A 25057-nucleotide genomic window follows, 5' to 3' on the forward strand; every position below is an offset into this window, starting at 1 on the left:
TATTAACTTCAGCTTGGAGAAGCTGCGTTCTCCACTGGTAACTGTTACAGGAAGTGTTAGAAGTATGCGCAGAGCAACAAAAGAGGGTGACCTTTTGGAAAGAGGGTGGTCATCTTATTTGTGCACATATATTCCAGAACAGCCTTTGGAGTTGATCCTGCTGAAATGTATCTTGAAAGGGCTTTCAGTTGATCACCTAAATCACTCGCAACAATATCGCACATGTCATCATGTGTCAACACTGTCTCTAGTGCCCTGCATTGCTGGTGTAGGTCTTCTTCAGGTATAGTGAGGAGTTTTGGAATATCATACAACATCCCAAATATTCTGTTGTGTTCCTTGAGCTGCATGAAACATTCGTCAGCTGACTGTATTGCACAATCTAGCACCTGGTTAAAGAATTCAACTTTATATTGTTGTTTGGGATTATCCTGTGCCTCGTAATCAAAATGTCTTCTTCTTTGGTGACTCTTGTATTCTTGAATGGGTGGGAAAATAGCTTCAGTGTGAAGTTCCTCTGCCAACTTCTGTGCACTCTTCAGAACATTTTGAAATCCCTCATCTGACCGGTAAGACTGTACGTATGACTTTGCTTTGTCCCGTTGTTTCATTGCTCCAGATATATCAAGGTCAACACCTTGGAGTCTCTTGCTTACAACATTTATTTCAAACAGTATGTCACGCCACAACACTAAGCCACACAGAAATTTGAAGTATGTTTCTGGTGATTCCATTTCCCTCTGCCACTGTTCTCCCACGAACGGTTCCTGTCATAGCATTATCCGCCATAATGGCAACTATGGCATCATCTATCTTCCCAATTTGGTGTTTGATAGGCTTTATTGTCTCCACTCGACTTTCGCATCATGTGCCACTCAGTGGTTTCAGTGTCAGAGAGGATCTTCCCAGATATTGCTTCAAAATTTGCCATCGATGAGTTGATGCAGAGAAAAATACATAGATGATTTGAATTACATTAAAAAATTCAGCAGCCTCACTAGAAGCTGCTGATGCTGCATCACTGACCACCAAGCTCAATGAATGAGAACTGCATGGGACAAAAAAAGCTCATGGGTTTAACTCTCAGATCCGTGTCTATACTCCTCTGTTCTTTCCTCTTATGTTGGCACCATTTTTGTAGCCCTGACCTCTCGTGTCAGCTGTTGCAATTCCCGTATCTTCCAGCTTTTTATGAAGCACATTTGTCATACCAGCTCCTGTAGTATCATAAATGTCAATAAATTCTAGAAAATGCTCTCTGACAGTCACCATTGCAGGCACATTTTCACTAGGTTCTGTTGTTGTTACAAAATGCACCATTAAAGTCATTTGTTCCGTATGGCTGATGTCAGGTGTGCAGTCCAGAATAACAGAGTAATATCTTGCTGACTTCAGATCTGCCACAATCTTCAGTTTGACTTTTGTTGCCAGTAACTATATGATTTCATTTTGAATTGTTTTTCCAAGGTAGTGGTGTGTGTACATTTCCTGGGTGGTGACTCTTCTTAGATGCTCCTGGAGTACAGCATCAAACTCACTCATTAGCTCCACAGTTTTAAGGAAGTTTCCACTGTTTGGCACATACAGCTGATCTGAAGTGCCACGCAGTGCTAGGTTTTGGGTAGCAAGCATTCTTACAATGACATTCTTACAATTTTCAGAACATTTTGCCAGTAAAGAGCAATCTTCTCTTGATGCTGATCATCTATGGTGACCTTTAACCTTCGTCTCATCTCAAGCTCTTTCCACCTATGGAATGCTCTCTGGTGATTTGCTGCCTTCTCATGGCATGCCAGATTTTTCCAGTCCTTTGTTCCTGTAGAACCCAACAGCCCCATTGGGTTCTACAGGAACAAAGGACTGGAACATTAGACTGGAAGAGTTTGCAACAAAAACAGTATGCAGCATTCTGGGTTTTTGAGTACATAAGCCATGGCCTCTCCACTTTGTCACCATAGGGGATTTCACACCAGTAATGTGTTGGATAGAAACTTCTATTTTCATTGTCTTTGGGGAACATGAAGTTTTTCACTTGTTGTGGCCCATGCAGTACAAGGAAGTCCCTCAGGCTACTGCTCAAGTGGGCCCACAGTCCTTGATCATCTAGACTTAAGCAACTAAAGTCAGCAGCAGCTGTTTCTTGCGCCTCCACCACACTCCTGAAGAAAACTGTAGATCAGAGAAGAATGTGCATGATTACATCCATTTGTGATGGAGATACGGATGCTACAGTAGCTGCCAGGTCACCTTCACTCTGACTAACTCGAAGATCAGGCATCTCCTCACCACTGACATCCTCACTGGGGCTGGAAGGTTCATCGTGAACATTTGTGTCTAAATATCTCAGGAGAGCTCCTTCCTGCTTAGATGGAGAAGCTTCCTTTGCTTTCTTTCTTTTTTCTGAATGCTGCCCCAGAGGGGCGTTTTCTTCTTTCACTCATGACTGCTGTTCTGTGCCAGCTATAGTGGCTCTCAACACTCAATTGAGGGGGACAAATAAGCAGGCTGGTACCAGGGCCTGAGTTAGGGAAGTTATCAGCATCTTAAGGGCCTAACTGGCTCCTACTACTTCAGTTGACTGCATGCTCTCCTCAAGTGGGTTCATGGAAGCAGCAGGAAACAGGAAGCTCCTTGAGAAGCTGGTGTTAATCAGTCCAGGCTCCTGGGGGTGCTAGAGAGGTACATAAGTGGGTTCTCCTCTTCTCTCTTCCTGCAGCTCCTGCTGCTTTCTTTTCTTCCCTCTCACCTTTTCTCCTGCCTGCTTGTTATGTCTCTTGTGCCTGCCTTCCTCCAGCACAGCACTTCACCATCTCTGTGCATCTAGAGCAGAGAGAACACATATGCACCAGCATCAGACACAATCTTCTACAGTCTGGCCCCTGAGGCAGCCACCTCAGTTTGCCTCATGGTAAGGCCAGCCCTGTGTGAGCTGAACAATAGAAGGCTTTGTAACTTCCTGGTATTTAAATTAAACTTTTCCATAAATCTGTCCTGTAGCCTTGAATAAATGTAGTTATTTCTGCTCCTCTTCTGATGCTGTCTTGGACCTAATGACTGGAGCCCTGGTTAACCTTCTACTTCTAGATGTTAAGCTTCAGACTTAGTGCCATGCAGTGTTATAAGACATCAATAAATTAATATTCCAATTTACTTGGAAAGAGTATTCATAGATTTATTTTCAAATAATATAATACAATTTATGTGTTTATACATTCCCTCCATAATATACATACACACTCTCTCTCTAGATAGATAGATAGAGATATATATGTGTTACACCTAGAACTAATTGTACAATTTTTAAAAAGCACAGAACTGACTTTAGAAACCTCAGTACCCTTTTCAAAAGTCACTTGAAGCCCAAATCTTGCTAAAAGCCTAAGGTGCTTCGGTAATGGGGTTTGAGTTATTAAATGTCTTAGTTACTTTTAAAATGTTACCCTTAGAGATGCTGTTTTCTAATCGAGAGGAGGAAGTTCTGCCAGTTTAGTTTTCTTAGCTGTGTTGATGAATGCAACTTGGAATATTTTGAAAATATCAGTACCATCTCGTACTAATGCTGCATAACAGCATTAGTTGATTACAGAAGGAGCTGCACTTTGTCTTTCCTTATATAATAAACCAAATTTCATGGAACAATTTGTTTTAAAAAAAGCCTAGTTGTTGTTAAGGCCTAGATCCTGCAGTCTGATCTACTAATACCCTTGTTTCTACACACATTCCTACTGAAGTACATGGAGCACTTCCTGACACAAGGGTCCTCCCACTTGGATCAGATTGTGGGTTGGGACCTAATTTTGGTGGTGGTCAAAGATGCTATGTTGTTGTTCCTGAGAATTCAGTGTTTATCCACTGAATATGTACCATACATATTTTGATAAAGCAAGCGTCTCCATTCTACCCACAAATGTGCCCCAGATCTGGAAATCATCAGTAAGAGTAAGAAGTCTCTGCGATTGTCTCCATTGATAATGCCAGTAAAGGTAGTAGAGTGACATTTATTTGTAACATCTGTCCACTAGAAGCTGTTCTGAGACCACCACGCCATTTTATTCAAGCTATTGAATAGCAATCTTTATCCCGAATAGAAAACTTTGAAAAATATTCTGTTTTAGATGCAAAATGACTTTGTACATCTTAGATTTTGATTCACTCAGCTATTATTAATAAATATTTGTTTCTGAAAACAGGATTTTCCTAGCTACAATCTTTGCTACTACAACCTATTCCTAACTTAACATCTCTGTAACATATTAATGATATTTCTACAGCAACTTGTAATTGGGGGCAATGGAGCCTTCAAATTTGATTTTATTGTAAGTTTAGGGGAAATCCCTTAAGCTTTAGTGCTGTTTCATTATAGTATTTTATTAAAGATAATATGAATTTGTTGATGTGTTGACTACTCAAAAGGCATTATAATTTTTGTAAAAACAGTAATAATTTCCTATATTGAAATAGGATTTACGGGTATCTAGTTTATCGCAGAGGTATAATTTAATTCACTGCTAAAATATGCAGTAACAGTGTGCACCAACGTTTAGTCTGCCCTAATCCTGGGGATGAAGTAGATGAAGTAAGAGGTCTTTTTCCATTTATAATTCCTGTAACAATATTTCACAAAAGATTAGAACAAGAAATGAAGGAGAATCTAATAGAAACTACAGGAAACGTGTACGTTGGCCGTATTTAATTTCCTGACTTGGAATTTGGCGAGGATACTCCAGCATCCTGTTGTTTCCTGAAACCATGTTAAGAAACTGTTTAAACACCAACAAAGAGTTAAATCACTAACATTATGTCTGCAGCACCTCTATGTTCTGTGGTTGGCTTCCACCCAAGTATTGGCTTGGCTAACTTTGCTTACCTTTTGAGATATGATGAAATCACATTTTAAGATTATATTAATACAGACTTTTTTTTATTATTTTGCCTTACTTTTTTACCTTTTAACAAAAACAAACAAAAAACCCAACAATTCTTTGGCGATTATAAAGAGTTTTTTAATCTAAAATGTTAAGTGCTGTTTTTGCTGACCAAGGCTCTTGATAACCTTTTTGAACATACTACTAATAAAAACTGTACTATCTTAGTATTTTCTGGATTTTTTATATTTTTCTAGTGTAATAAAATAGTGAAAAATACACACAATTCTTTAAATAGGTACAATAATGCTGTACTAAAATAATGTACTCATTAACCCTTATGAGCTATCTAGTACATTTATTCATGCCTACCTTCAGCATTTAGGCCCCATTCTTGCAAACACTTCTGTACCTGGTTAACAATTACAGAGAGTAATCCCACTGAAATCAAAAGAACTATTGAAATAAATGAGACTACTCATGTTATTAAAGATAAGCACATGCCTAAGCATTTGCCAGATTCAGGCCTTGAAGACCACACATCACTTTACTGTCTAGTTATTTGTTTGGAAGCAGTAACACTGTCTCTTAAAGGAACTACTTATGACATGTCTCATTTGCCAAGTGTTCAGAGATGGAGGATCTATTTGAGTATTATATAATTTATTTAAATATTAATCTACAATGACTTTGCCTATTTTTACAGTTTGCCATGTTCTCAGTAAACAAATAATTGGCAAATTCAGAAGTATTTCCTGTTGTTTTGAGTCTGTGACCATACATTATGTACAATAATGTCTAGACATTGGAAGTAGGGGTAGGGACTATATTGGCTGGTAGTGTACCTTCCTTCCTTTTGAAATTATTCCTTGGCTTTTATCATTTTAAATAAAAACCATAAGCAATAGTTATCATTTAATTTTTGTGTTAAACATATAATAAGACTCTCTTTAATTTGTTTTTAGTACTGGAGGATATTTTTGTTTCACTTCCTGTATAGAAAGGGTATGTTCACATTTTTCCTTCTGTTCTCTCTTTCTCTGTCAATTTTTTTTTTTTTAAAAAGTAGTAATCAATGCTGGGATTGATGCATTGGAAACTCAGGTCCTCTGTCCATAAAACTAGTACAGCAGTAGCAGTGCTCCCTTGTGCTGTCATGCCATTATGTGTCAAACCTGACCAGAAGGAACTGCTTTTAGGGATGTGACGGTTATTTTACTTTGACATCTCTGCTGAGTCTGTCTGGCAGCTTATGACACTGAAAACTTGTCTGGTTGAGACTGGATTTTGACCACCAATTCATTTCACACAGGTTATTGAGCAACCACTGTATAGTAACTAGTTTTGGTCACTACCAGCTTGGGCTGGATTTAACCTGTGAACTGAAGTTGAAAGGCTCTATATCCTATTACCAATTCCCTTGAGCCATCTATTCCTTCTTCTCCTCTAGCCTTTCTGCATCCAATATACTATTCTATTCCTGATGATGTTTGTATTAGAAATCATCCTCATTATTTTGAAACTTTTTTTCCCTTCTTGGGGTGCTTTTTTTGTAAAGGGGAGAAAAATTGTATATGCAATAATCCTGTAACTATTTTGTTGCCTCTTAACTACTTTATTCTGCAGTTTCACCATATAGTTGACCATATAGTTTCATCTTTCTTGAGATTTTTTTGAAATGGGGAGAATTATACAATACGATGGTGATACTTTTTAAGTGAATTATTAGATATACACATTAACCCCTAGTTTTACTTAAGTGTCCTTATGTTATCTTGTTTTGCATTTGGAGATAGAGCTATATTGAGAAAATCTCATCAAAATATTTTTCCTGGCTAGTATGTCTGTCTTTTGGATTTCTGAATGATGGACCCTGATGAAGATTGCATTGGTGCAAAAGACAGAGGCATTGTACTCATGGGCTAACAAAGGTTAAACTGAATTTAAATTTGAGAGAAAATGTCTTGTCTTTCTCATGATTAATCAACACTCACAAACATGTATATGATGTAGTATATATTATACATACTTTACTATTATATATTACAGTAGTATATATATGTGGTATGCCAAAACGCATTTCCTTTCCTCTCCAACCCTGTTAAATAGCTGGCAATAGACCTTACATAAAGTTATTTATTTTCTTCAAACATAGTTATTTTCTTACTCATTAATGTATGCAGCATAGTAAAGAGATGCCTGTATGACCTTCCTAGAATCTATTTTCTTGGACATTTGAAGTGCTTCATGAGATCATCTATTCAAGTCATAAACCACGATTTACCTAGAAACCGAGCCTGTTTTTACTTATTGTAAGTAGTTGCATAATAATATGCAAACACTTCTATTTCATATAGAGAATTCCTTAACATATTTGTTTCAGAATTGAAATTTTGTTTGCTTTAAAAATAAAATGTACATTTTTATGAACATTTCAGTGTTTGTCCAAAGGACAAATTTAATTACTATTCAGTAAGACAGATTTTTATATTAAATGCCAATTGTTTTCTGGAAGACATATAATATTCTTAGTACATCTAAATTGGACACATTAGTTAAATTACGTGGCACACACAACTTTAAAATGTTACAAACAGTTCTGTACATTTTAGAAGACCAAACTTTTGATAACTATAGCCTTTAGCCAAAGTTATGATATGTATGTTTTTATTGTTACACAATTAAACCCAAAAATAAGGATTGAATAAGATATTAAGCAATGGCGTACTGTATATGGGTGGAAGAGTCTTGATTCATGTTTGTAGACATTATGCCATTCTGTATATTTGGATTTATTTTTGTAATTGACCTTTTTATAAGGTCAGTTGCACTCAGTTTGTAGAATACAGCTGTAGTTGCCTTCGTTCTAGGGAGTGGCTGCTATAGCAACTACTGGTGATTACTAATTTCTTTTCTCTAAAGTGACTGAGTGACCTTCTAGGATACAAGGTCATACACATAATTATTTTTGTATTGTATGTATGTGTGTGTATATAAAAACTCCTATTCACACTAGCCAGTGGACTATGATACTGTTGCCATGAAAAGGACCATTTCTCCCCAAAAATGTTAGTTAAAACAAGTGGCAATAGTCATTTTGATTTTTTTTTCCCCAGTTATTTGCAATATACTGTTCTGCTCATACTTAAATCCTTATGTCTGAAAAAATTATAGAGGAATGTGCAGCATCATGTTTAATATATATCTCTGTCATTTGCAAGCACAGCCCTTTGTTCTTGTAGAATCTGTCTTTTTAGTTTGCTTTTGTGTTCTGGTTGTGGAGGTGAGGATGTGTTTTCTTAGCAGCAGTCAGTGATTTATGAGTTCACAGAAAAATATTCTGTCAAGTGTTTAGAAAGAAAATATGATTAAACTGATATTTTGAATTTGATCTTTTAAAGTCTTTATAATGCTTATTGTTTAATCAGCAGATGAAAGGATTACATTAGTTTGATACTAAATTGGGACATTAGTCATGACAAAATAATCATATAAAGAAGCCTAGAAAGTTACTAATATGTGCAGGAAATAATAAAATCCAACATGAGAAAAACACAGTCTACTACAACTGGGAAAATAATTTGAGATACAGATATCAGTGGTATGGGACCAAGTGTGAAAGCAGTAATACTGGAAAACAAAACTTGAAAGTGATAATGACCAGCAAATTGGATTTAATTTTGCAACATGATTAAACAATGACAACAATGCAATTTGGGGCTGTATTAACAGAGGCATCCCATTATTGCTTAGTGGGTTTGTGTTCCTTCTAAATGACACTGGAGAAGTGGCAATTTAAAATAGTGGCCTGTGAACTGCCTTCAGAAAAATGTTGACAGACTGGAGGGATTTCAAAGAGGAAAAATAGAATGATTAAGGGTCTAGAAGAATTACATTGTGAGGAAAGAGTAAAATAAATAAGTATGACTTGGATACATTATGGCTAAAATGGTAAACATTGACGTATTTTAGGACAAAAGCATCAAGAGGGGAGAGGAATTGGTCAAACTCAGCATAACTAAGAGTAAAGGCATGGACTTGTGCACAGGAAAATTTATGCTAAAATGGAAGAGTGTGGAATCTGACAGGTCAGGATATAGTAATTGGTTTTGTTTTATTCAGAAGAGTTGGGTGACCATAAAATGTTACCAGAAGATTTTTGCCTGCCATGAATGTTACTTCACACTAACTGTATATTAACTGTGTATACAAAATGTTCCTTGTGCAGTTTGTATACAAGCTCATGTTTAATTGCAACAAGTGACAAACATAAACACAAGTCTGCTACTAAAATTATACTGTATATTCTAGCCATATACTTTTAAAAAAGGATAATTGACTCTTGAATAAATCAAGCCTTTGACATTAGAAAGCTGTCTGGAGGAAACAGAGTCAGGGTGAAATCCCTTTTTCCCTGAAGCCAATGGGAGATATGGGCCAGAATTTCACTCACATAATTTAGACTAAATTGTAATTTGTCTGGCTATGCTGGAAGAAGAGTAGGAGACACTGGATGTGGTTTAACTGGGCCACAACTTCATTATTAACTGTCTGGGAGTACCTGGCAGATAGGAGTATACAGTGCAAATAATTCCATGATTATTTCAGTATATCCTGGGAGGCTTTTTTCAGCCCTCCACCTTCCCCATCCTGGTGCCCAACCCTTCTGCTGTTGGGACCTTTCCATTCCCCCCTCGAATGAGGGTTAAGGTGGGCTATAAAGGTGGGGGGCTTGGCTCCCTTCTGTGCTAGTCATAGTAGCCCTAGAAACCCACTGCCCACCCCCATTTTTGCTCCTTTAACGAATGCCTCCTATATATCCTTTACCAATCAATTTATCTGATCACTGTATTCCTTCCCTATGGAGTAACTGCACTGGACTAGGTCAGTGCCCACAGCAGATCCTGACCAAACCTGATGTTTCTCCGTTTCCGTGGGTGGAAGGGTGGATGCTGTTCTACTTGGTCCTGGTAAAAGAGGGCTTCTCCTTCCCAGCTTGTGCTTATATAGCCTTCCCTCTCTTCTGATCATCTCGGAGGAGGCTGGGTCACATCCCTACAACCTGCTATGTGAGTGCTACAAAATCACTCTGTACAGTGCTTAATCTGTAATGAAAAAGGTGCTGGGGCTCAAGCACTTTTTTTTACTTCCATAACTGACATAGCAAGCCCAGAGTTGCTGGGGCTCAGCCCTGGCAAGCCCTGGCACAAATTAAGCACTGACCCTGTGTCTCTCTCCCCCTTAAACAGGTACACACCTTCATCCGGCAAGCCAGAGTACGGCCCCACCACTTAATGTGCAGTCAGTCTCCACCTATTGGTAAAATGTGTTTAGGGAACTTGAAATAAGATGTGACTCTTGAGTATCTATAGATAAGCAGGTGTAATTGTTGCCAGAGAAAGTAAAGTGAGCTGAAATAAACTTTTTTTTTTCTTTCAGAAATCTCCTTTTGGTTAACTAAATGCTATCACTTTGTGAAATGATAAAACCCATTTCCAGATTCATGTTTTGTCCGTGAATCCTGGATTTTGTAGTTGTTTGAGTTAGCTGGAAGATTTATAAAAATAACATTTAGCTTGATAACTCCTTATTACACGTCTGAGGAAACTTATTTGCAGTTATTACATTATTATGCATAAACACTTAAATGTATTCTTGGTCTAAGCATCTGAGATAGTAAAATTATGAATAATTAGAGCATAGGCTAACACTTTCCACGTTTGATCAAACCATGCTCTATTTGCTATATCTTTGCAAAAAGACTTGGAAGATGTGTAGCTATCAAAATTATAGGTGTTAAGAATGCCTTGACCTTGCAGAGTTGCACAATTCACTACTTGGGCTGCTTTTACCTTCTCATATACAAATTATTCTACTTTTTGATACAGTATAGTATTGACATATTTGAGGACAGGATCTGGTACATAGCAATTTCAAGCCGCTATTTAATATTTCATATTAGCACAATGTAGGTGGGAGGTTTTGCTATTGGTTCTTCTTTAATACTGTAAACATTTCAAGCTTTAAGATGTTAGAAAAGAGTTTTTCAATAATTCTCGATTAAGATGAAAGATTGTGTGTGTGTCAGAGAGAGAGAGTATTAATTTCTTCTTTGCGCTAAGGCCCACAGACCGCTTACAATGGGTACTTCAGCCTGCTTGTGTCTTGGGCAGAATTAGACTGTGAGTCACTGGCAAAAGGGCGATTCCTCCAGTTTTTTCTGCCTCCCCAGTGGCTGGTGGCTCAGCCAGACCTCCCTTGGCAGAGATTTCCTTAGTCAAATTCCGATCTTTGTCACATTTCTGGCTAACAATTTGGCTCAATAACATGTCCATCTAATTCCCAGCAGTGTCCGAGGGCTGTGTTACCTTTTGGGGAGACTGAATGCTCAGCTTTGCTTCCCCTTCTCATGCAGGATTCAGGGAAAGCCAGAAGCAAAATGAAGATTGTGTGTTACTGCTTTATCCTTCTTATTGAGTGACTCACTGGGGAGCTCAGCTGACTCTATGGGCAGTGTAGTATATTCTACATAATGGTCTCTGGGAAGGTGTAATAGAAGGATGGGGATTTCCTGCCATACCTAAAGATTGAGAAAGTATTGGGCTGTCATAACTAGCTGCTGCTGTTGGTCACCATGCCTTATGTCTAGGGTATTGTTCTGAGCTTCTGCTGCCGGCTGTTATGCCTCCCCTCCTCATCCTCCCTCCAGCAGCTGGCCGTGGAATCACAAGGGGGCCAGCAGCCTAGGTATGAAAGAGAAAGCAAGGTCTCTTGGCGCACCTTTTTAGTTCTTTCTATCCCCCTGGCCTGCATTGTATAAAGCCAAAAGGTTCCTCAGTGTGCACCATTCCAAATTCAATCTGGTGTCACTACTGGTGGTCAGGGCCTCAGTGTTCCTGGATCAGTGACATTCTGAACCATACAGATCCTTCATAGGCAGCTGAGTCTGGGCAGGCATCACCTCAGCACTCTTCTTTAGGCATGAAAACTCCTTGGTGGCTTCAGACCAACAAAAAGTTTATCACCTAACACCTCAAGTGCCTTTGCCTGCTTTCGTAAGCAATGGGAACATAGATGGAGAGTATTGCAAATAAGGGTTCTGTCAACCTAAAAAAATCTCACAGTCTATCTCACAACCTAAGGACTTCTCCCCGAAAAAGACAGTGTTATACAAATCTGTTTCATGCAGCATTATGGGGCTTTGGTCCTTGAGATCAGACTCTTGGGCCCAGTTCTCATGGTGCTTCAGTGGAAAACTGTATGGAAAGCTGAGGCAATTCAGAGTAATCAGAAAAGTCAATGTAGAATCTTGATACCTGCTAGGCACTATAGAAAGAAATACAGCTCATATGGCAAGTTGAAGCAATCCATGAAGTACAACAGAAGATACCAATTTGTAAGGGGTAAGGTTCTGAGGCAATGTCAGTTGCTTCCCTCAGTTGCATTCCTGCTGTTGTCATGCTATCTGCATGACTCTCATCCAGCCCTATCTGGAATTAGACCCCCAGTTTGTGCTAGGCTGTTTCAATATGGGAGCCAGTGGGTATTGATAGCTTTAGTCAAAATGAGATCACGGGACGTTGTGCAAAGGGGATACTCTCTGGAGCTGTGCAAGAATCACAGGAACGGATTTGTCGCAGTTCCAATCTCAAGCAACCCATGGGAATAGGGGGACATGAGTGAAGCCGTCAATCTGGTTCAGATTGGAGCAATACAACTCGCTCTTTATCCTATTTCTAACCTCAGAAAATCAGGAGCAAACAGAACAGGACTCCGTCTGAAGCATCTAAATAAGGTATTAGGAGGCCTGTCTTCAAACATTCCTGTTTTAACATCCACATACAGTACTTCAAGTTTGCTTATTGTGACAAAGTTCCTCCTCTACCTTGGTGGGTCTTGCACTTATTGGCGGATTTGCTCACCTCGGAGATTCATGGCCGCCCTCCGTTTGGCTGTTTTCATGAACCCACAGTCCAGGTCAATCCCTCCTGTGTCTGACCAGGAGTTGGGAGGTTTGGGGGGAACCTGGGCCCACCCTCTACTCTGGGTTCCAGCCCAGGACCCTGTGGAATGCAGCTGTCTAGAGTGCCCCTGGAACAGCTGTGCAACAGCTACAACTCCCTGGGCTACTTCCCCATGGTCTCCTCCTAACACCTTCTTTATCCTCACGATAGGACCTGTCTCCTGGTGTCTGATAATTCTTGTATTCCTCAGTCCTCCAACAGTACACATTCTCTCTCTTAGCTCCTCCTTAGTGCCTCTTGCTCCAAGCTCCTCACACGCACACCACAAACTGAAGTGAGCTCCTTTTTAAAGCCATGTGCCCTGATTAGCCTGCCTTAATTGATTCTAGCAGCTTCTTGATTGGCTGCAGGTGTTCTAATCAGCCTGCCTGTCTTAATTGTTTCCAGAAAGTTCCTGATTGTTCTGGAACCTTCACTGTTGCCTTACCCAGGGAAAAGGGATCTACTCAACCTGCAGCTAATATATCTGCTTTCTATCACTCTCCTGTAACCATCTGGCCCGACCGTGTCACAATATGGATGACAGCTTTCTTCCCGCAATTTCAATCGTTTCCTTTTTGTCAGACTAATACTTTCAGGGTCTTTTCCAAAATCATGGTGGTATTAATATTGGCTTAAAGGAAGAAGGTAAAACAGTTATCACTTCCTAGACCGTTTTTTTTCTGGTCAGGGCTCTGTTACAGAGACAAAAGTGAGACAAATAGTTTTATGGTTTCTGGACAATCTGGAATTCATGATAAACACAGACAGAGGGAAGTCAACCATAGGCCTGGGTGGAAGATGAATTCCATCAAGTGCAAAGTCTCATCTCAGAGATGGCCATAAAGGAGAACAAGAATCAAAACTCCAGTTCTTATTGGAGCCAAATGGGAATGAGGATCTCATTCACGGGCATGCTTCAATGAACCAAAATTCATATGAGACCTATACAGTGTATATCCTTTACCTCTCCCCCTCTCCAGTCTATTAGCAGAGCTTAAGATCCTTTTGTATATTCTCTGCTTCTTCAATTGTTGAGTACAGAGAATATGATTTTTGAAGGGTTAGTGAACCAGTCAGAGAACCATCATTCACTCAGATGCTCACTGAGGATAATGGATGGGGGCTTATTCAGGTCCCAATTCAATCCAAGGAATAGGTGTCAGAGCACAACATCCACAAAATGTCCAATAAATTGTTGGAAGGTACTGGGAACAGTTTTTTTGTTTGAAATAATGAATGAAGTAAATGGATGGACATCCATTTTAGACTAGATTCTGAGGAACTGGTTGAGAATTTGAAGTTGGAAGGTAATTTGAGTGAAATGATTATGAATTGCTAGATGTTATGATTCTAAGAAAGGAAGGAGTGAGACCAGCAGAATAAGGACAGTGAACTTTTAAAAAAGGAGACTTTAACAAACTCAGAACAGGTAGGTAAGCTCCCATTGGAAGAAAGTCAAAGAGAAAAAGGAGTTAAGGTCAGTGGCACTTTTTCAAACATATGGCTCCATGCAGGAGCTCTTTAATGACCTGAAAATCAAAAAGGAATCTTACAAAAAGTGGAAGCATAGATGAATTGCTAAGGAGGAATACAAAAAAAAACCACAAGCATGTAGGGACAAAATCAGAAAGGCTAAGGCACAAAATGAGTTAGGTTTTTTTATTTTTATTTTTTATTTTTAAATACATTAGGAACACGAGAAAGATGAAAGAAAATGTAGCTTCTCTATTTAGTGGAGAAAGAAAGCTAATGACTAATAACATCAAGAAGGCTGAGGTGTTCAATGCCTGTTTTGCTTCAGTCTTCACTAAAAAGGTGATTGATGACCAGACACTCAACACAATTAATATTAACAACAAGGGGGAAGGAAAGCAAGACAAAATAGGGAAAGAACAGGTTAAAGAATATTTATATAATATACACGAATTCAAGTCAGTCAATAGGGCCTGATGAAATACATCGTAGGCCCAGGGTACTTAAGGAACTAGGTGAAACAATCTTGGAACCACTAGCAACTATTTTTGAAATCTCCTGGAGCATGGTTGAAGTCCCTGAAGAAGGGCAAATATAGTATCAATCTTTAAAACAGGGAACAAATAGAAGGTGGGGAATTATAGACCAATCGGCATACCTTCGATACTTGGAAAGATACTGAAACAAATTATTAAAAAATCAGTTTGGAAGTACGTAGAGGACAAAATAAAGCACAGCCAACATGGATTTGTCAGGAACAAATCAAGCCAAACTAACCTCATTTCCTACTTTAATAGAGTTACTGTCCTAGTGGATGGGGGGAAATAGTAGACATGCTACATCTTGATTTTAGTAGAGCTTTTCACACAGTCCCACATGACATTCTCAGAAGAAAACTAAGGAAATGTGGGCTAGATTAAATTATTAATAAGATGGGTGCACAACTGATTGAAAGACAGTACTCAAAGAGTAGGTTTCAGAGTAGCAGCCGTAAGTGAGCTGTAGCTCATGAAAGCTTATGCTCAAATAGATTTGTTAGTCTCTAAGGTGCCACAAGTACTCCTTTTCTTTTTACTCAAAGAGTAGTTATTAACAGTTTGCTATCAAACTGGGAGGATGTATCTAGTAAGGTCGCACGGGGTCAGTCCTGGGTCTGATACTAGTCATTATTTTTATTAATGATTTGGCTAATGGAGTAGAGAGTATTCTTATAAAATTTGTGGATGACAAAATGGAAGGGATTGCAAGCACTTTGGAGGGGAAGATTAGAATTCAAAACAGCCTTGACAAATTAGAGAATTGGTCTGAAATCAATAAGATGAAATTTAATAGAGACAAGTGCAAAGTACTACACTTAGGAAGGAAAAATCAAATGCACAACTATAAAATGGAGAATAACTGGCTAGATGTTATATGGCTGAAAAGGATTTGGGGGTTATAGTGGATTACAGTTGAATCAGTCAACATTGTGATGCAGTTGTGAGAGAGGCTAATATCATTCTGGGGTATATTAACAGGAATGTTGTATGTAAGACATGGGAGGTAATTGTCTTGCTCTATTTGGCACTGGCGAGCTGGAGTACCGTGTCCAATTCTGGGTGCCATACTGTAGGAAAGATGTGAACAAATTGGAGAGTCCCAGGAAGAACAACAAAGATGATAAAAGGTTTAGAAAGCCTGACCTCTGAGGAAAAGTTTGAAAAAAACCCCAAAACTTGGAGACAAGTGTATCATCCAAAGTAGAGAGAGAAGCTGACTTGTAGAGATTAGGGTTGACTTTCATTATGGGGAATTTCCAGTGCTCTACGGTAGGAGAAATTATGCTTTTTCATCAAAATATATTTAGCCCAATCTGTAATTTAGAAAAATAAAATTGATTTATCCTGGTTGTTGTTTTATCCTGGAAGTTGTCTTACCTGGAGGAAACTTCAGGACAATGCCAGGGACCTACAGGTTGGGTTTTGCCCCAAAGCTGCAAGCAGGCTGAAGATCCATTTTAATGGATCTGTGGTCCTTATTGCCTGAAGAAAGGAAATGTTCAGGTAAACGTTGATGCATTTTCCTTGTATATGCATAGAAGTAAAAACTAAGTGGTGCTCTCTGTATATTAAAGCAAGGAATTTAGAAGTGAGACTTCTCATCCTTTCCTTAATTCTCCTGCTTATGCCTAGTGATTGTAGCAGGTATGTGGTATAAAATCCATTCCTCCGTCACTCCTTTAAAATAGAAAACCCAACCTTTTCTGAAATACCTGACGCAAATGCTATATTAGTGACAGTGATGACTTAGATTCATGTGAGTAGTGGTGAGACTACTGAGCCTGAGGAAATGGCAGCTACTTCATCAAGGGGATCTGTCCTACTGGATAAAAGTTGTGGCTAAAAACTCTAAAAAGAAATTATCATATATGATGTATAGTTGTTTTTTAAACTTGCAACGATTGTTCTTCTTTCAGAACTCTCAGAAGCACGAATAACAATATGTATAATTCCTATTAAGGCCAGCTTATTTATTTATTATTATTTAAGCCATTAAATAATTATTTTCATTTAGTCAAAAAACAACAACAAAAAAGAGTTTTGTAAGTACTTCTGTAACTTAGAAACAGCTGAAATTAAATCAAGTTCAGAAAAAAGTCACTATGTTGTGAAACTCTGTCAAGTGTCAAGCCACAGCAAATTTGGGGCTCCCTAAAAAGAGGGCTCATTACGTAATCACTGATAGACCTATAGCTGTAGTGGTGCTAGCGAGCACTGTATATAATAAATGACCTAATATTAGTTGCCATGAAGAATCTGATATTGATTTGTGCCATTAGTCTCTTGCTGATTTGCTGAAGACCTGAGTTTTTTAATGCTAATGGAAATAAAGTGCTTTACAAAACACTGCACATGAATACGGGAACATGTCTCTGAAATGGAAAAACTGTCTAGGAAGCTTTTTAAAAATATATTTGTTTTGTTTGTTCTAGTACAGAAGCTAACAACATGTCACAGTGCTTCTATGTGCAGACTGTAAGGTTTTTTTGGCTAATGACCCAGTTCAGTAATCTCAGATTGCTGAGTATCTGTAAAAACTAAGGTTTATTTATATGTAGAAAATGTAAGAAACTTGAAATTCTTAACCCCAATCAGGTGACTACTTGAGAATACTGTAAATGAGTTACAGCCGGTACCCCTGAACTTAATAGGAAACAGAAAGGTAATCAAATAATTTGTATGCATAAATGGCAAGGTACAAGAAAACATTCAAGCAAAATGGGTATATATAAAATAAAAAAGGAAATCTATCCCATCTGAAGTCACAGGAACACAAACTGTGTCTGCTAAAGCATAAGATTAATACTAAGGGGACTCAGAACCTGATGCTACAATGAGCTCTGCTGGAGCAGAATCATTTTACCTGTACAGAGCCCCATTGACTTCAGGGTTCTGTGCAAACAGAACTCATTATAGGATTGGTTCCTAACAAGGAATCTGAAGATTAAATAGCCAAAGACAGAAAAACATATAACATTAAATTCTATAAAGACATTATAAACAGGAAGCCTCTGGGAGAATCAATATGTGTACTGGACTATCAGGAGTAACAGGAGCAATTCAGGAGGGTAAGGCCACTAAGTAAGCTAAATTATTTGTGGTTCAGTCTTCACTAGAGCAAATGTTTGGGAGAATCCTACTATTTCCCAGTAATAAGAATATGAGACAGTCAGAAATTGTAGTGTCACAGAGAAGTGTTGGAACAAACTGATTATTTGAGACTAGTCACCACAGCTGGCTGGTGTTCCTATAAGGGTTCTGAAGGAAATTAAAAATGAAATGGCTGAGCTGCTACCACTAATATGCAATTTAATTAAAACCAGTTGTTATACCAGCAGACTGCAGGTATGGCAAATGATATTCCTGTCTTTAAAGGTACTGGGGTGATCTTGGGAACTGCAGTCCAGTAGCCTCATTTAATAACAAGTAAATTGATTGAAGCTATAATTACCATGTGTTTATGAAACATCTAGTTAAACATGATATGGAAGGACCAAACCAGTATGGCTTCTGTAAAAGAAAATAATGCAGTGCCAGACTACTAGAATTCTTTGATCCTGTCCACAAAGAAGGAACACTGATGTATGATTTATTTTCACTATCAAAAGCCTCTTGCAGGAGGCCGTTAAGCAAACTGGGAAGTCATAGGGATGAGATAAAAATCTGTTACGGATTAGAAACTAGTTAAGAGACAAAAAAATGACAAGTAGGAATAATTGTCTCAAGGATCTCTACAAAATTAATGTTGTTAATATATTTATTAATGATCCAAGTGAGATGGAAGAACGTTGCAAATGAGACATAACTATTTAGTTTAATCTAGAGTACAGAAGACGGAGGATCTTCAGAGGGACCTAAAGATGCTAGGTAACTGGTCAGATGAAATTCATTGTTGAGAAATGCAAGGTAGTACTTGTTGGAAGGAATGATTTGAACTACTCCTACATCTCAGTGGATTCTAAATTAACAGAAAGCCAGGCAAAAGACCTGACCATCGCTGTGGACAGACCTGAGCATCACTGTGGACAGCTCAGCTAAGTTGTCTACTTAACATGCAGTGGTGGTCCAAAAGGAAAAAGTTAAGACAGGTGAAGAATGGGATTATAAGCAATACTGAAAAATGTATAACATTATATAAGTGAGAGTATACCATCACACTGAACATTGGAATCCATCTAAATTGGATCCATTGGTCATTCCATCTAAAAATGAGATATACTTGAAATGGAATGGGTCTAGAGGCAGAGAAAACCTATGTATAAGGACTGAATGAAAGAGTTAGGAATAAGAGGCACATTTATAAAATAATAAATAGATTTCAGTGAGTCCTTCTGAATTGGCAGGAAGGAGAGAAAGGAGTATACTTGAAGGCTTCTGTGATTTGTTGGAAGGAGGTGTGTTAAGTGTCTGGCACATCACAGTTCCTGCCATCTTCTATAGTCACCCACGTCTGTCCTCTGTGGCTGTGATTCAGGGGGACTTGAATAAAAGTATTGGTTGTGGATCAAAGATTTCTGATCTTCCCAGACCTTGCTGTATTCCTTGATGGGGTGTCTGGGTGTTCTGGGCACAAGTACTGCTGGAAAAAGCTTCTGCATTGGTCCCCTGCCTGTCTTGCAGAACTGGATAATACCCCAGAGAGCTGGCACTTGAGAACCGCTCTGCAAGGCCCCAAGCAAGTTAAAAATGATGCAACATTGGAGAGTGAGGGAGAGAGCCCGATCCCCTGCAAGGAACACCTCAAACAACAGGGAAGGGTGGGAAAGGTCTGACATCAACATCCTCCTCAACAGTGGAGGTCTCGGCAAGAGAAACCCCTCTAGAGAGGGTGGATCCCACCATTTCAGTCCTAGACAAATAGATTTAAATGTTGCTTTTCTGTAAACGTATACGTAAGAGAAAATCTCACTAGGTATATGTGACCAGGATTCCAGTGGGGGCCAGCTGAGGTCACTCAATTAGGGTGAACTGCAAAGAATGGGGCAGACAATTCCCAAAGCTGGTGGATATTTTAATACTTAGATTTACCAAGCCAGCAAAAAACCAGCTTCTTTATTACCTTACTGGTTGCCCAGAAGCCAACAACACAGTCCCTGAAAGTAACCCAGCCTCAGGCCTCCATTCAGGTACCCAAGTCAAATATGAAGAAGATTTCTGAAAATCTTATTTCATCATATAAAAGAAAAGGTTCTACCAGTCCCAAAGGATTGGACACATTACCTCCCAGGTTAATGAATATTCAAGATCTTACCCAAATACACGCTTACAGCCAATTCTTATTAACTAAACTAAAATTTATTAAGAAACGAGAGAGAGAGAGTATGGTTAAAAGATCAGTATACATGCAGACATGAGTTCAATTCTCGAGGTTCAGATGCATAGCAGAGATGGTGAGCTTTGTAGTTGCAAAGAGTTGTTTTCGAATTTAGTCCATAGGTTATAGTCCAATGTCCAATATCATATTCAGCGTGTTTCCAGCTGAACTGGGACCTCAATCTTGTGGCTTAAAGTTCCCTTGATGACGCTTAAGCAGATCTGAGATAAAAAGGATTGGGACCCAAGGATCTTTTATACAATTTCAAACCCCCTTTGGCAAGTTGGAGTCCCTCTGGGAACAATAGGTAATTAGGGTAACATTGAAGTAGGTACATCACCGGTACTTAGCTATATGAATTAACATAAGGCAATGGCCTGTTTCTCCACCATTCACAGATGATTTGCTCTACATTTCAAAGAGAGATGAATACAGCGATATTTACAATTCATTTAAATGCCAGGATGTTCTTTTGATCTCTGAATTAACAGACCACAGTATAGACAAGGACTGTTGATTACTTTGTTGTCCGCTACCCATATATATGTAAATACTCAAAACACAAACATTATCTCCCCATATGTCTTTAAGGGTTGAATTTGAGTCATTTATCCTGCAGGATGTTTAACCATTTCTAGCCATGCGTCACAGTATAATTTATTAATTTTGAGTTAAACTGCACTTCTGTGAGCCACAGCTCCAAGTAAATTATGATTGCATTTAATACTTTTGTAGCCATTGTGATTTGCTGATAGATCAGTAGTATTCTCAGTACATTTAAAGTGAATTTTAACATACAAACAGTGGGGATCAATGTGAATTTTGCCTGGTTAAGGACTGTAGGATTTCATACTCAGTTTTTGCATTTTAATTACTAACTGTATGGTAGAGCGTTGCATTTCACTGTTCATTTGCAAAATTGGTTGCTACTGTACATTGCAGTAAGAGTCAGAAGCATACAAATGTAAAACAGTATTTTGAAAATAAAGTTTATTTTGTCTAATAAATTTAAGAACCCAAACTGACCTAAAAAAATTAGATGGATCTAGTGTCTTGTGGCCTGTAAAATGCCAACCCATTCAACATTAACATTAGCTGGAAACGTTGTACATTGCTGAAACAAGATATATATAATATGACAAATAAAACACACACTGTTTTTCTTAGCTAACTAGTGTACTTGTATAATGTTTAAAGCAATCATTGCTGACATGCCTATCTGCCCCCCAGACAGCATAGAATAAAAACATAACACAAGACTTTAGATTTAAGGCATATGGCCACGGCTTTTATTAATAAAACATAATCTACAAACATGGAATAGTGTTAACTGGTACCACATCTTAATAGTAGCACTTTTGCCAAGTTTCTTTTTATTTTATCCAGATTTTTTCTCTTTTCTATTCTAGAGTTATTGTGACAACATAGGTTGAAATTTGTTGTCTTTGTATTGCTTGATATTTTCACTCACACCACTCTACAGCGACATTACAAAATAATGTAAAAATTTGTGCCCTTTTGATTCTTTTTGCTTCTATGTAACAATTTATATCTGGATGTACTATAGTAATTTGACAGGCAGCTAAGGGTTTTGATACTGGATATACAACACAGTTATGTTATCTATATGCCTGTCTGTTTCCTCTTCTACAGTTTTTCTTCTGCTAAATGTTTTACTCTTTGAACATTTATTTTAGATAGCATTTCTCTGGGTCTCTGTCAGACTGTTTTTTATTTTTCATTATTTTTGTTTGTTTACAGGTTAATTCTTTAAAAAGCCTCCATCTATGTTTTGACCAGTGCTTCCTAAGTTAATTCAACATTTTCCCCCCTCTAAATCTCTTGTTTGATATGAATAGTCTTTAAAATGAATTGTGAGATTTAATCAGTGTAATGTACTGGAATAACAACATGCTTATCTAGATGCATTGCAATCTTTTTACTGTATGAAAATGTATTTCTTCTGCAGTTTAATATCAGTTTGTCATTTTTAGACTAAAAGAAAGTATGTTAAACTAAAGATTATGCAGCAACATGTGTTGTCTCCCCCAGAAGACCATATAATTTACCTACTTAATTTAAAGACAAACTGATACAATACAGAGGGACAAACGCTGACCTCCAATTATATCCATGCAGCCTTAATGAAGTCAAGTTATATCTGTAATGTGGATAGCATTTTAGCAGTGGGGTTGTAGATTTTCTAAAGCCAGTGAGGATCCACTGATATAATTGAAGGTAGCTGTCCCAGTGTATTTATGTGAAATTACATGTATATAGTTCAGGAAAAACAACAACATTGATTTGACATTGTAATTCACTATTCTAAGAATTCCATGAAGTAAATGTCCAAACCTTGTCATCTGTTACTTTTGCAGTGATCTAAGATTAATCTGTTTTCCATGTAAATTTGTGAACTTCCTAAACCGAAAACTCTTTCAATAAGATACAGGTTCTATTGCCAAAAGGAAACATTACTTTAGACAAAACAGTCCCCTCTATTGGGCAGTGCAAAGACGGATCAAAGAAAAGGAAAAAAGCAGTGATAATTAGAACTGGTTGGGAATCATTTGACTAAACATTTTGTCAGAAAATTCTGATTTATTAAAACCGAAACTTTTTGCAGAAACTTTTTTTTTTTTAAACTAAGCTTTTGTTGGGAAGGTTTTTTGAGTCCATGAGTTTCTGATCAAAACAAGAGAGGAGGAAAGATTGACCCCAAACTAGCCAGTAACCCAATGGTTAGGGAACTCACCTGGGATTTGGGAGACCCAATTTGAAGTCCTTGCTCTGGCTGATTCAGACCAGCAACTTGAACTTGATTCTTCCACATGCTTGGTGAGAGCCTTAACCACTGGGTTATTGGCTATTCTGGGAGAACTTTCTTCCCTAACCCCACAAAAAAGGTCTTGGCTTCATTGCACATCAGAATAGAAATCTATGTCAAAACTTCAATCCTTTCCCTCCAAAAGTTGGTGTGTAAGCTGTTTTAAAAACTAGGGTGTATGCCTTGATCCTGCAATCTGCTCCAAGTGGAAAGACTTTACTTCAGTGTGGCTCTGAAGCAGGGGTTTATTTGCATGTTTGGGGCCTCCCATTACGCCTTGATTTAGGCAGGTACTTTAAACATATATGCTGTTAAAATTGGGCATGTGCTTAATTATCTTACTGTACCAGGGCCTTAAATAGGTAAATATTTGTTGAATTATAAGAGGATGACGGGATGGGAGTGAACAATGTTAAGGATGTGTCCACTGTAAACCTTTATGTGAGTGGGTCTTTGTCCAGCTGGAAGAAAAGATTCATTGACCCTTTAAGGGCTGCCTTACATCAGGTACGGAAAAGTTTACAGGGATGGACAGGAAAGACAGGAAGCAGTTGGGGCCAGGTCAGGACAAGGTCACTGCATTGCCCTTCCAGTTGAGCAGAGGAATGTGGGGAGGAGAGGGGGGTGCAGGGGCTGATATTTATATCCCATGCAGCCATGAATAGGCCCTCTTTACCAGGTTGGGACTGGCAGCGTCCATCCACCTATCCATAAACTTGGCAAAAGGACCAGGTTCCATTTTGACATGCTGTGGGCATTACGTTATTTGCCCCCTTTCCTTAGAGGGCTGGGAATGAGGTTTTTTTTCTCACTGCCAGATTGGCTGTGGCAAAGTATGTATTTTTTGCTTTCCCACAGCTGGTCTGGGACCTGGTAGGGTGGAGTAGGGGGATTAAGTATTAAGGGGTGACATTATAATGTAAAACTTGTAGAGGATGTGCAGTGCAGGTACTTGGTATGAAATGGATATGGTTACCACAGAAAATGGATTGGAAAAGAATTTGAAGGAAAGTATCCCTTTCCTTCAAAGGGAGCTAAATAAGGGGTTTGGGGGCTGATCCCCTCCTTCCTGCACTCTACAATTTGTTGCCAGATACTTCCAGATATTCTAAGTGAATAAAGATGCAGCCTCATTAAACCATATCCATGACCTCCTGTCTGTCTTCCGGCTTGGACAGACAAAAGGTAGTGCAGGGGGAACATTGTTTTATAAAGAAAGCAGATCTTTAAAACTGTTTTGCTTTCTTTTTTTGTTTGTTTGCTGTAATGTTTTAATTTAAATTAAGGTTCGTTAAGTGTTTTTGGAATGGTCAGATACCAGAGTAGGTATGGGAAGTACTAAATCAGAGATTAGTGGTAGAAAGCTAGAAGAAAGTAACTTAGAAAGTTGCATTACAAACAAGGTCCAAATTGTTAAATATATAGCCGATTACTTCATTTACTTAGATGCTGTTAATTAAAATAAAGAGAATACGAAGTGTTGGCTAATGTAACTCTTTAATTTTCATGGATTAGAAATATAACTCCTTAGTGGCAGATCTATGTGAAGCCACTGGTGGCTTCTACATGTTCAACTGTAACAACTTACTGCTATCACATATGCTGTACCCTGAACTCCATTTTTATTTTCCTTTTTTCAATCTGTTTTGGTGAATATAAATTCTTTGAATAAGGGATTGTCACGCAGTAAAATATACTAATAAACCCTGTTATTGTTAGCATCTGGTATTATTAGTATACTTGGGAAGTAATTAACTGAAGCTTTTATCTGGCTCTAGTGTGGTATAAATTGTAATTAAATTATATGGACTTTGGGATCATCAGTGAGGAAGAAGCTCCTAAGCATCCAACAGGAAATTTGTTAGACACCGCTAGATTGAGAGGAAAGAGATAAATACTATGTTTAAATCCAAGCAGCTGAGTAGTAGATTTGTACTGACAAATACTGTAAACCTTATAGACATTAATGTGCAAGACCTGTCCACACTACAATTTCAAAAACATAATAGGGTGCTAATCATGTTTTTAAAGTA

The 25057-nt window shown here is 38.2% G+C and overlaps 1 protein-coding gene across 2 annotated transcripts in view; it reads left to right on the forward strand.

The window, feature by feature from the left end:
* The window catches only part of WDR7 (WD repeat domain 7), a 346874-nt gene that overhangs the window by 114408 nt on the left and 207409 nt on the right, over positions 1-25057 (forward strand). The window lies entirely within an intron of this gene.

The sequence above is a fragment of the Natator depressus genome, chromosome 5 (genome assembly GCF_965152275.1).
Source record: "Natator depressus isolate rNatDep1 chromosome 5, rNatDep2.hap1, whole genome shotgun sequence".
Classification (NCBI taxonomy): Eukaryota; Metazoa; Chordata; order Testudines; family Cheloniidae; genus Natator; species Natator depressus.